Source organism: Perca fluviatilis, chromosome 10 (genome assembly GCF_010015445.1).
Source record: "Perca fluviatilis chromosome 10, GENO_Pfluv_1.0, whole genome shotgun sequence".
Lineage (NCBI taxonomy): Eukaryota > Metazoa > Chordata > Actinopteri > Perciformes > Percidae > Perca > Perca fluviatilis.
In genome coordinates, this window is record NC_053121.1 from 32,988,340 (window position 1) to 33,001,694 (window position 13,355).

The following is a 13,355-nucleotide window of genomic DNA, read 5'->3' on the forward strand; positions in this document are numbered from 1 at the left end:
ATTGTATTTCACTGTTAGGTTCCTATTACTTTTTATTGTGTACAGAACATATTTGACACATGGATGAATTAAGTTCTGACTTCTTTAAAATCTTATCTTAGTTGACAAAAGTCCTAACAGAAAGTCCTTTGGCATTTAACTGCTCTGGAGCTTTTGATCATCTCAAATCTTGTAAGCGTTCATATTTCCATTTTTTTCTGAGCACTTTAAAGACTCGGTGTTGGCTTTAAAAATTGAGAATAATGGTTAATTCTTGACTGTGGAAATGGACTTTAAACAAAAATATCTCATTCTCTTACCATTACCACTTTTGGGATTGTTCACTACCAGCATCTCATCTGTGTTGTATTATAATAAAGTCACAATATTATCTCTTTTAATATATATATTTTTTTTCTGTGGAATTCCAATAAAAATCTGTCCTTTCCTTATACCGTTTTTATTAATGTTGTAGGCCTATTTGTTTAGACAGAGGGACTAACAGGTTTATTGCAGCTAGCCTATATTTTATTTGTGTTGACTTTATGTCCCACGCACAATGAAAACAACCATCGAGTCAGGCTATTTCCTTAAAATGAATAATGAATGACACACTCAGCGGATCAATTTTAAGAATTAGTTGCACTCGTGCACCCCCCACCTCCCCCTCCACCTCCGGCTGTGCTCTGCGCATGCGCCTCACTGCTCCAGGAGTGCTGTTTCGGCCTGTTCCGCGGCCGCTCGGTCATTTTCGCCTCTTTGTTGTACTGATAGTGGATTTAACTCGGATTCAACCCAATATCTAGCGGACCGTGCTGCTCCCAAACAGGTTAGTTCGTCTAACTAGACTTGTTCTCTTCATGTTCCGTCCCCGGTGGGTCTATCGCGGGTTTACGGTCCCGGTTTGTGCCCCCTCCTCCTCATTTTTCGCATGTCTCTTTCCGCTTGGTGCTACGGGGCATGCTATACGTGTTGTTGTATGTGTCTATGTGGTGGTGTATGGCGGCGCCGGGCCCTGCAGTTGCACACCGGGGATGGGGTTTTTAAGGGGAAACGTGCATTGTAAAGGCGGCTTTAAGGCTAGCCTGGATGCACGCTGTTAGCCGGCCCGAGAAGAAGCTCTGGCAGCCGCCTCACTGCCTGTCTCGTCATGTTTAAATGCTGTTATTCCTCTCAGCCAAACACCAATTCTTCTTTCCCATTCAGCCGGAATGTTCTTGAAAAAAAAATAACCATGGTCCACCATTAGGCTAACCTCTTCCTCCTGCCGTCCAAAGTTCAGTATGTGCGTGTGTGTTTGTTTGTGTGTGTGTGTGTGGAGGATCTACATGAGGTTTAGATTAAATCAAGACAGAAAGTTGGTGCATTTTTTCTTCTTCAGGGTGGATGTCGACCCTCGCCAGACTGCTGCTGCAGCGAGGAGCCCTGTGTGACATTGTGTGTGTGTGTGTGTGTGTGGGGGGGGAAAGGCATGCAGATAGCAGCCAACAAGTCTGTGCAGTTTTTTGGGGGCGAGATGAAGCTAAAATATCTTCCCTTCACTCCGAGAGTGACACAGGACCAGGACCAGGAGCAGGCTTTAGATTCTGGGGTTTCCTCAACTTTTTTTTTTTCCTTCTCTGCAGCACAGGAAGCATGGTTGGGGGTGATTAGCAGGTCAAACGATGTAGGTGTCTAGGTTTAAACTGGGCTAAATGTGGTCGTCTGTATATAAGCACCGTCTCAGCCACTGTATACCTCCGTGACCTATCAAGTCATGCATGTCTGTAATTGAGTCCTTTTTAATGTCCCCCTTTGCGTTGACACCAGATGACTGTTTTCACATTCATCTGGCGGAGAAGGAAACTTTATCTCTGCTCACATTAGATTGAGTTTGAACGTAGGAACAGGTTTTCGTGACTTCCAAACATTCCAGTGTGATGTATATGGCCTCCAGTGTGTACACACACACGCGGAAATGGGCATTTTAATTAGGTAGGAGACATCTTGTTTCCAGTAGTTCAACTTTTGAAATGAAAAGGCTTTGCATATTCATAGATTCTGGATTTTTCAACGATGGGAAAGGATTAAGTGTAATTTTATGAATTTTTAACGAGTAAACTCGGCTGTCTTGTGGGCAAACCATGTCAGACACAAATTAATTTTCAAAGCGGAGTGTTTTTCTTTTTAATAACACGTTTGGACCTTTTCGATAGGGATGTTGGGGATCTTAATTTTCTTTTGACACATTGACACATTTTTCTTTCTTTATAAATACAGAAACTAATTTCTTGAAAATCTAGTTTGGAAAAAGTCTTTCAGCACTTTTTTTCACTTAGTTAAAGAAAGCAAGGTTTGTAGGACAGAAATGACTTGGTAAGACATTTGCAGTGTTCATTTCAATGTGTAGTTAAGACTTTCTTCACCTTTTTTAAATATAGTCACTGAAATGCTGTTGAAATAACTGACATATAACCCTGATGTCTAAAATCTTAGCATAGAGACGCCTAGATACCATTTTGATCTGCAGATCATCAAATCGATGCTTGCGTGCGCTGTAAACCACAGACTTTCATGCTGAGCAGAGCTTTGGTGCAGGGAAACCTAAGAGTGTTAAATATATCAGTGTTGAGTTCAAACTAGGGCAGTGTCTGTATGTTGACATTAAAGTTGCCCCAGGCTTCATTGTGCATGTTGGCAGCTTCAAACGGGAGTGGAAGGTAACTGAAAAAACATGAACCTCCAGAACCTGACTAACAGGGTGGTTGTTTTAAAGCGCTTGACTCACATTTTTACCGGGTAATTATTACATTTGTGAAGTGTTTTCTCTGCTTTTGCGAGCTTCAGTAGCCTCGAAATTCTGTAACATGCTGCATCTTAAGTGCACCCAGCGTCCTCGCAACATGGCATCGTGACTTTGCGTAAACCTACACGCCACTTTCCTAAAGCCAAATGGCGTGTTATCTGTACGCATTTTGAGCTATCCACATGTATGTCTACGCTGTATACAGCGGATGTAAACATACCCACCACGTTGCGTTGCCACATTGCGTGTTATCGCGAGAACGTGCCGTACTATCCCGAGAACGTTACACGCGTGTAAAAAAAAAAAAATAAAAAATAAATGTTGGGTTTAGGAAAAGAACATTGGGAAAGGCTTTAGTAACACAAAAACACGACCTGACCAACGTCACACGCTTAGGAAAACAAATGGTTGGGTTTAGGAAAGGAAAATTGGGGAAGGCTTTTTAAAAGAAAAAGAGAAGCAAAAAAAAGGTTGAAAAACGGCAGACGCGATGCCAGCTCTCCTGGGTGAAAGTCTGGTGTTTTACCCCTCCACGGACTGACGTCCTTTCATACTACTCGCTACGGCGAAAATTCACATGTAATGTAGGTCAATGGCGGCCGAACGGCGTTGATAAACACGCTAAAAAGCGATTATGTCTTGATAACACACCAAAACGGCATATGAATTGGCGTGTCATACATACGCCACTTTCTGAGATCAGTCTGGTCCTCGTGTTTTTAACAGCCGAGCCGCTGTCTGATGATTTAATACCGTCGGAGAGGAAAGAGATCTACAGTAAGTCCAGCCTCTCCTGGACTGTTTTTATTTTATTTATTTTTTTTTTCACTCAATCTTTTTGATTTGATTTCCATCCTTTTTGGAAAAGTATACCAGCTTGATTCCAGAATCTTAATCTATGTAGCATCAATCAGAAGTGAAAGGATGCTCTTCTCTGCCACAGCCAGCCTTTTCTAATGTAAGCCGGTGAAGTTAAACAGTTGCATTTTTACACAACCCACCACACCACGTCACCTTTCGTAAAGCTCATCTTGCTGGGCTCCTTTCAGAGCCCACTGAAGGACCTCCCTGACCTAAATGATGTTTTTTGGCCAGCTGAATGTTACTTGGCTGGTGCTCAAGAGATACCATATGACATGGCTCTTACATAAGACAGCGCGTACCGGCCGAGCACGTCCGGTTTCTGCTTACTTTGCAAGGAAACCCCAAATGACCCGCAGCTTCTTTGGACAGCTGACCTCTGACCTGAAATTGAATAGCATCTCATGACTTTAAAAAATGCTATGGCAGGATTTTTAATGCATAATGACTGCGAATTAAGCAAAAGGGCATTTATTTTGACCCATTACCCCAACAAATGCATCCATGCTCTATTTAAACAATGTTATGGTCCCATGAGATACTCAGAGACTCGGCACTACAGGGCAGGCGAGCGGGATGTGGCCTCTTTAGGACGAGGACTGCTTGATAATGAAGAAGGAGTGATTTAGCCCAAACTCCAGAAGGCGCATTTGTCTTTTTCTTGTGACAGGAAATAATCTCAGGCAGCTTCCTAAACAAGAGCTACTGAGCAACTGTGGAGAATCCCTGCAAATGAAGCAGCAGTTTGGAGAAGCTGTTTAAATCCTCAGTCTCACTTTCTCCTCAACACAGTTTCTTAAAACATTTGATAAGAACTGAGAAATGAAATGAATTCTGTGGAAAAAGTAAATTTGATTACAGTTGCAGTATTCAGCAACATTGTGAAGCCAAAGTGGCAATTTGGACCAGACAGTCCAGTGTCCTTTTATATTCTGTTGGATTCATTGATGAGGAAAGTTGATTATCTACACTTGATACGACCAAACATGAAATATCCGCGTGGACGGCGATGTGACGCAAACGCGTCCTGGGCGACTGTGTGCGGAGGGTGTGATCGCCGAGCCACGCACTTCCAATATTTCGTAACAACACAGAATGATTGGTTACAGGAGAGAAGAAGTCCGTCCTTTGAGCCGCTCAGACCTAGCCTGACAAGCCAGACCCACATCCAGATGTTGGGTCTGGGAACTCACCATTGGCAGGGCTCAATCCGAGGGGCGGGATAAACGGTTGTCTTTCAAATTCCCTCTGCACGCAATAGGATAGCGCTACAACCAGGCAGAGCAATGAAGAAGGTAGAGAAGCTAGTTGATAGATTAAACTTTTACCGTATCCGGTCGGCAAAACTCCGAAAGAAAGGTTTCTGTGCCGTATTCTCAAAGAAAAGCTTAACTCCAATTCAACTTTTGGAGAAACATAACCCGACGTCACACCAATCATGTAACCGGAAATCAGTTACTTGAGGTACCCATGAGTAGAGCTGGGCAATATATCGATATTATATCGATATCGTGATATGAGACTAGCTATCATCTTAGATTTTGGATATCGTAATATGGCATAAGTGTCGTCTTTTCCTGGTTTTAAAGGCTGCGTTACAGTAAAGTTATGTAATTTTCTGAACTTACCAGACTGTTGTAATTATGTAACTGTTACTGTTAAATATGTAACTGTTCTATTATTTGCCTTTACCCACTTAGTCATTATATCCACATTACTGATGATTATTTATCAAAAATCTCATTGTGTAAATATTTTGTGAAAGCACCAATAGTCAACACTACAATATCGTTGCGGTATCGATATCGTGATATTTGATTTTCTCCATATGGCCCAGCTTACCCATGAGGCGGTGAAACCTGCTGGTAAAGTCCAGTTTCAATGAAACCTCCCAAGGGTTTAAAAGGCTTATCAGATATTTGAAAAACTTCAGTGGTTTATGATACTACTTTACAACTCTGTAAAGTTAACTTATCACAGCAACAATCATTTGATCCTTTATCTTGACAATTGTATGAACAGTAGAATTGCGTTGTTGTTGTGTGGTGTGTTAGTAGATGTCACTGCATTACAGCAAAAATTGAGCAAAGTTTAATTTCTTCACCAGACAACCCTCCTTTTGTCTTTTAAAAAAAAGGCTTAGTGACTGATGCTGTGTCAACACAGAGGTCTTATTGAAATGAACGAGGGTGCTGCCTTTTAGTCATGCAGCCTGTTGTCGGTCTGAAGATGGCCTAAAGGCCCGGTCACACCACGACTGACATCAGCAAAATCAGTTCATTTAGAATTGAGAGATTGAAATGTACTTTTCAAATTGATATGAATCTTTTACATCAAGTTAAACTTTGACATGCAAATGTGAGCATTTGACAAGTTGCAAGCGTCTAGACTAGTTCATAGCACTGACCTTTTTGAGGGAATGGACACCCGGAGCGTCCAAAATGACTAACCAGCTGCCAGTTGGCAAGCGTGCTATTTCAGAGTGCTTTCCTCCACTTTTTAATAACCCTTTATTGAAAGGATGTATAATCCCGAGGACAAAATGCCAGTGGGAATAAATGGCATAGTAAACAGAAGGGTGTGGGGGGGTTGTGACTGACTGGCTAGCGTGTTAGCAGTTAGCTCGCAAGCTACAGTAGTTTTTCTAACCAGCCATGCAAGAACAAACACACAAGATTCACTCGGAGTTGTTTCTGTGACACAAGAAATTCTCATGTTTAAAAAGATAAAAACGGCCTAAATACTAAAGGTGTTGAAATTAATCAAATAATCGATGCATCGAATCGTGGACATGGAGGATGCTGCATCGATAATCGGCAGGCTCTTAATCGATTATTTCTGTTTACAATTTAATGTAGGCCTAACAACATTTATGTTTACATATTCGGTTATGTTTTGCACATTCAGGAAGTGCTATGTGCTCAGTGCTGTATAGTTTTATGTATCCAATTTATTTAGTATTAGAGCGCTGCAGAATGTTTTGTTTTTGAAGCGTGAAAAGCTATGAATTAGATGTCCTACATGGCTTTAATAGAAAAATGTATTTGACGCATCGTGATGCATCGAGATATCTAATTGAATCGCTGACATGATAATCGTAATCGAATCGGGAGATCAGTGAAGATTCACACCTCTACTAAATACGCAGAGCTACCTGTAGCTTGACGTCAGTTAAGTAGGCCGTTCTTAATGTGGCCCAGGACACATTTGCGTATACATTGCTAAAAACAAAATCATGGCCGTATGCGACCCAAACCACCTTTTCGGATGTGGTCTGAGCAATCTCATTGCGTCCTCAATGCGTCTTGGGTGTGCTCACACCTATACTTAAAGCTGTTCAGCTGTGATCGTATCAACGTGTTATTATCAGGCCAAGAAGCAGAATTTAGAGAATGGGACATCTTTTCATTCTCTTCTCTTGTCTCCTGTATTTAGATCAGGGAACAATGTCCCTCTTAACTGGAGAGAAGACTTTATCAGCCAAGGGATACTATCTGAAGCAGCATTAAGACCACAGGTTAAGAAAACCCTCTGAATCCAATAGTGATGACGCATTTTCATGAGTTACTGTTCAGACTAGAGGACATAGAAATCCCACACTGACGAAAATGGTAGCAAAAATGTTCACATTGGACTTTGTGTGATTAAAAATTGTCCCGTGTAGCCAGAGCAAATATAATTTTAAGAAGGCGCATTAAGACACACAAGAGGACAGAATAATACACATGAAATCGGTGCAGATTAATATCCTTGGGTCAGACGGAGCCACGCTGGCTGTTGAGACTCTCCAGATGAGATTCAAGGCCTTGCTCGTGCTTTCACCGATCGGATCTGTTTTATGTCAACATCTTGAGTAGCCGGTCGTCAACAGGTTGTGTGAATTTAAATGGTTTGACTTGCTTTATGCTGACAGACGCTTAGACAGATTAAGGTGGAGAAAACAAATATGACTTTAAATGTTTAAAAGTTTGATGTTCTGTCTGTTTTGCTCCTGAGACTTATCCGGGGGAGAACCAGGTTGTTCTTAAATGTAAAAGTCCCTCTCAGTGCTCTGTGGTACATTTTTAAACTTGTTTGTTACGTAGTGCGGAGGTGACGTGATAATAAGCAGGAGCTGGGGCGGCTTTCAGACTCGCTTGTAAACTCAGGCACTTTAATGAACCCAGCATTGAGTGTATGGATGGTGAAAGCTGCTCTGGAAGGGTTTCTCTTTGGGCTTTTTAGGTGATGTAACCTTCCCCCTGGCTGCTATGTTGTATATGTGGTATTCAATATTGTGACTCGTCAAGCTCCACACTACAGGTTACACGTGTTGAGTTGTCTGTACTGGTCTTGACTAGGGCTGCACAATTAATCGCAATTGTATCGTTATCGCAATGTGGACTAGTGCAATATCCAAATCGCAGAGGGGGGCGCAATATTTGTTAATGGCAAAATATGCGTCAAACCATTCTGAATGAAGTATTGCGGTGCTGCAGAGATGTCCCGGCCTACATATCGTATCCTAAAGACAAAAGAAAAAAAATCTTTATTTGGTACAGATCTTTTCGCAAAAATCACACTATAATCATTTTCATTTCTTTTGATGTTAATAATTTTCAATGAAAATGAGAATAATGATACAAAAACGATAATTCCCTCCAATATCGTGAATCATATTGCAATTGCAATGTCAGTCAAAATAATCGCAATTAGATATTTTCCTCATATCGTGCAGCCCTAGTCTTGACTGGTACCTGATCATGATTGAGTTTGACTTGAAAAATTGGCTTAGTAGCTAAAAGCACCAAACACCCAGCTGTTTGTTCAGGATAGCCCTCACACGTTGGGGAGTAGTTGCAGTGTTTCCCCTACTGTTTTGCAAGCCTGGTGGCCCACTAGGCCTAAGTCCCCCCCCCCTCCCCCACCAGGCCTATGCTACAGGGAATTATGTTTTAATGTATTTTTAAGAATTGTTTTAAACTACAGGTACAGTACAACTTACAGTCGTAATTTCAAATCTCCTTAATCTCTTAATGTATGGAATCTCGCAACTCTGTCCATGATTCTTATTATTAAAGAAACTATTGGGCACTACATTCATGCTGCCATCAGTTTGTGACTAATCAACTTTTCTGGGGGAATCCCTGAGTTGGTAGAGGCAAAACCAAAATGAAGTAGGAAGTTGCTGAATGCATTAATCACCTTTACAACATTACGTTTTATATTGTGTATATATTGTCATATTTATCCTACTCCTATAGGTCACTTTTCTTTTATCTAGCCACTATTTCTCCCACAGCTTGTTCTGCACCAGCTCTCAGTGCCGGGAAATTTGTGATCCAACTGCTAAGCATGTAAAGCAGGAAATTGCCAAAGCTTAAATTATATCACTTCCTTTGCTGTAGATAAAATTGTGGCCACTGGTCATGAATGCTTCAACTTATCGTTATGCCTGCAGGAATAAAAACAATGACTTAATATTACACATTTAACAAATGAAAAAACAAAACGAATCTGATTGCTGAGTGTTTTTTTTTTAAAACAGTAATTACTAGAGTCTCGCTGCCCACTCAGTTTTCAGTTGAATAATTCACAGGAAACTCAACAAATGATTGGTGTTGTTGACAAGAGAGTGCTTGGCTTCTTCTCACTGGCATGAAATAAGACTTGAGAAATAGGTGTATGATTTATTAAACTGAATTTAAGATTGAAGATTTGTTAGGAGGTTGTCAGTTCATCAGCACACTAACGCCATTGTATGGCAACAATTGCACACTTTCACCTGGTAGTCTTCTGGACTGAGGCCCTCTGGAATGGACCAAACGGACAATAAAAAGGGTCAGCTTTCATTTAGTGGTCTGTCAGCTGTTTGAAAAACCCCGGTCAAGGGTCAGCGAAGGTCTGTGTTTGCACTTACTTCCCCGGAAAGTCTGTTACAGAGCGACACACAAGTGACAGCACTATTTAGCATCTCTGTCGGTTTAACGAGCCCAGAAAGCCTCTGTAAATGAACGTCGGTGGGCCAAATGAGAAATTAATTACTTGCTTGCCTTGTACTTCAGAGCAGCTTGTACAGTAAATGGGTAATAACTGTCATCTCTGGGTCTGTGAGCGACGCGCCCTGTCTTTGCCTGCGGCCTGGAGCCCCCTGTTTGTGGTCCAAACTGGAAAAAGCAAGACAGCACCACACGGCTGTGAGCCTGTTAACCAGCAAACCCACGTAATGGCTCAATGCATCCTCCGTGTTGCAGCAAGTCTCTTCTCCACCGCAGATTGAATGGTGCATTTGAATATGTTTACTCTGAGAAATGGAAATGGCAAATTATTGCCAAAATGTATAACAAATTGCTTGACAGCTGTTGAAAGGGGTGTATCTGTTAATGTCTTTACACAATGTCCATCCTCTAACAACAGATAAGGATTTATCATCTTAAAGCACTTATTCAGAGGAAGGGGTTGGTGTTGAAAGTTGACTAATAGATTACTTGATCAATCAGAGAAATTCAAGTTATTTATCAAGGAAAGAATAACAAACATTTGCTCCTCTTCTCCCCCTTCTTTGAGAATTCTTTCTCTATCTTTCTCTCTCCCTTTTTTAAAATGCATGTTTTTACTTCAAATATGGGATAACTAAGAAATAATTATAATCAATATACTGTAAATTCCTGTAGTGAGTTTGTGATTATTTTGCTAAAGATTTCTTTCTTTCTACCTTGCTGACAGAACCACTAAGCTTTATGCAAATGAGCGTATGACGTCATCTAAGTACTTTTAGCGACTTTTGGAGCTAGTGCTAGCAACTCTTTTCATTGGAAAAGGGTTGGCAACACTGGTGGGCAGTGTGTTTAGATGAACAGTGTGTGGCTTCCCTGCGCCGAGTTCTGCCGAGATCCATCGGACGATGCCAAACGTGTCACGGAGGTCCACTGAGCTGCGTTGCTCCAATCTCCGTGCGCTGGCGCCACGCAGCGCAACCGCATATCGTTCATCTAAACACACTGCCCACACAAAGATGACACAGACCTGGGTTGAAATCGGCAAAGTATCACTTATCACTATATATATATATATATATATATATATATATATTTTTTTTATACTGTTTTCTGACATTTTATTGGTTCACCAAATTACGATTGGCAGATTAATCAATGGGGAAATCAAATGGGTTAAAGTAATGTGACTTCCAATGGCCCCTCCTGGCCGAGCTGATCTCACTGTAAAGGGTGGTGGTGTCCCGGACCACCTTCCCCCTCTCCCTGGCCCTCAGGGTCTCTGGTGTTATCATGGAGGTCAGTAGGCCAAGAGCTTCAGAAGAGGACTACTTTGACCTGACGACTTCTCTCTTAACTGTGTGTGTGTGTGTGTGTGTGTGTGTGTGTGTGTGTGTGTGTGTGTGTGTGTGTTTGTTTTGCATCAGTGACAGGTGTAAGCTAGGAGAAGGGTCTGTCTGGTCTGCAAGAGAGGTGCATAACTTGAAGCAGGGGTGTAACTTGAAGGGTCTTGCAGGGGACAGACTTAACTTGTAAGCTAGAGGTGATAAATGGTGACAGTTTCATTTTTTAGAAATGGGTGATAAAGATCAAACTCTCCATGATACATGTCAATATGTAATTAAACATCAATATTACAGTATAAGGACTAGTAATGATCTGTATGTTCATAACGTTAGCCTATTGCATCTTTCAGTTAATGAAAGCTTTTACAATTACTTGTTTTAACACCCGCTATATTTTTCTCTGGTGCACAGGAAGTGAGTTTTTTTTGTGTGTGTGTTGCCAGTTTGTTTTATTGGAGAAGTGTGCAAGCACGAGTTGATGAGTAAAAGCCATCATGTCTGAGAATATAAAAAGAGTTCCAGTTGTAATGCACAGAGTTATTCCAGTTATTTTGTACGCTCTACTAATTGGTCAGCCATTAGTCTTTATCGGCTGTAATTTGGATCCGCTGAGTCCGACTTGAAAAGAAGTTGAACGGATTGCTTTCAATCGATTTACTTTAGAGATGAAACGATCAGTCAGTGAGTTGGTTAGTTGATTAAAGCGTAACTTTTGCCAAAATGCAACCTAGGTTCTTTTTGTGAATGTACCTGAGTCAAACTTTCGTTTTAAAAGCATATTTAGGATGGAAGCGCCACTTTTAAGATTTACCGTATTTTTGTTTTTCGGTCAAATGGCCTTTTGAATGGGAGTGATAGGGGCACTTTTATGCTAGCCTCAAAATAGCTATTTTTAAAACCCTAAGAAGGCTCGACATAACATGAAAATATGCTCCAAGTGTCACCAGGGGCTCTACACCTTAACGCAAGTTTACTAAAAAAGATTTTGAACAACTCACCGTAGCTCTTGTTGTTTCCGGCCGCAGCCATTTTATCAGTCAAAAACAATTGATTTCCGAATGCAACGTAACAGGGAGGAGAGTAAAGACGGAAAGCTCCTAAAACTTAGTTCCATATAAATAAGATAAGTCGTTGTTTTGTTGTTATTGAAAAACAATATTGACCTTGTAGTTGAAAAAGGAGCCTCATATGGAGTCTGTTCATTCGCATTCGGATATCGACTCGTTTTGACTGCCGAGGTGGTAGTGGCCGGAAACAACAACAGCTGCGGTGAGTTGCTCAAAAACTTTCTTTTTAGTAAATCTGTGTACACAAAGAATGTTGTCAATGCTTGCGTTAAGGTGTAGAGCTCCTGGTGATACTTGAAGCAAAGTTTCATGTTGTGTCGAGCCTTCTTAGTATTTCGAAAATGGCTATTTTGAGACTAGCATGAGAGTGCCCCTATCACTCCCATTCAAAAGGCCATTTGGCCCAAAAACGAGAATACGGTGAATCTTAAAAGTGGCGATTCGGTCCTAAATATGCTTTTAAACTAAAGTTTGACTCACGTAGATTCACAAAAATACCCTAGGATGCATTTTGGCGAGAGTTACGCTTTAACAGCCAATTAATTGTCAATTATTTTGATAGTCAATAAATCGAAACCGTTGTGCTGGAAACTAAAATTCACATTTGCTGCTTTTCGTTATCATATAGCCGGCAAAACAAGTCATTTGAATGAGCCACTTTGAAAATTATAATCAGCATTTTTCAGTTTTCTGGCAATTTTAAAGAAAAACATGATTAATCAAGTAAATCAGGATCAAGTAAATCAGGACATACGTTGATAGTGAGAGTAATCATTAGTTGTAGCCCTATTTTACTTTATTTAATTTATACTATTATTACTGCATAGTTGTAATTTCACATTCTTACCATGGGCTGTCATCAGATCCTTCCCTTGCTGCAGTAAAATCAGTGGTGCAAGGGAAGTGAAGGGCAGCATCCTCTTTACAACAGGAAGTAAAGGTCTTAAGGGAAATGAGGCCTTAATTTGAAAAACCATAAAAAATACTGCATGTGAAGCCTGTGGCTTAAAAGGCCAAAAGTTAATGATTCAAGCTTTTTACTGTAATACTTTTATTGTGAATTCCTTCTCTGGCTGAGAAAAGCAAGGCAGGAAAGACGACAATAACCCTCTACTGGCTACTGTTCGTGTGACTTTAAGCAAAGTACAAAACCCCCAGTCGCACCAGCTGGAGCGGCTAAGTTTCAAGTTGTAGGTGATTTTAGTTATACTGGGTGTAACTACGAATATTAAGCAGGGTGATTTTCAAAGAATAGACATGCTCAGTGGCAAACCCTCCCTGGGTAAATAAAAGTTTAAAATGCAGCGTATCACCAAGGCATTGGCTGGATAAGTGGCAGGTG

General features: G+C 40.9%; 1 protein-coding gene across 2 annotated transcripts in view; it reads left to right on the forward strand.

Moving 5' to 3' along the window:
• The first annotated feature begins 698 nt into the window (after nt 1-698).
• LOC120567148 (polycomb group RING finger protein 3) overlaps nt 699-13,355 on the forward strand; it is a 72,070-nt gene continuing 59,413 nt past the window's right edge. The window contains exon 1 of one of the 2 annotated variants that reach the window (XM_039813992.1): nt 699-808. The gene's annotated coding sequence lies outside the window, so the exon portion shown is untranslated. The remainder of the gene's footprint in view (nt 809-13,355) is intronic. The other variant, XM_039813995.1, reaches the window with a different exon arrangement.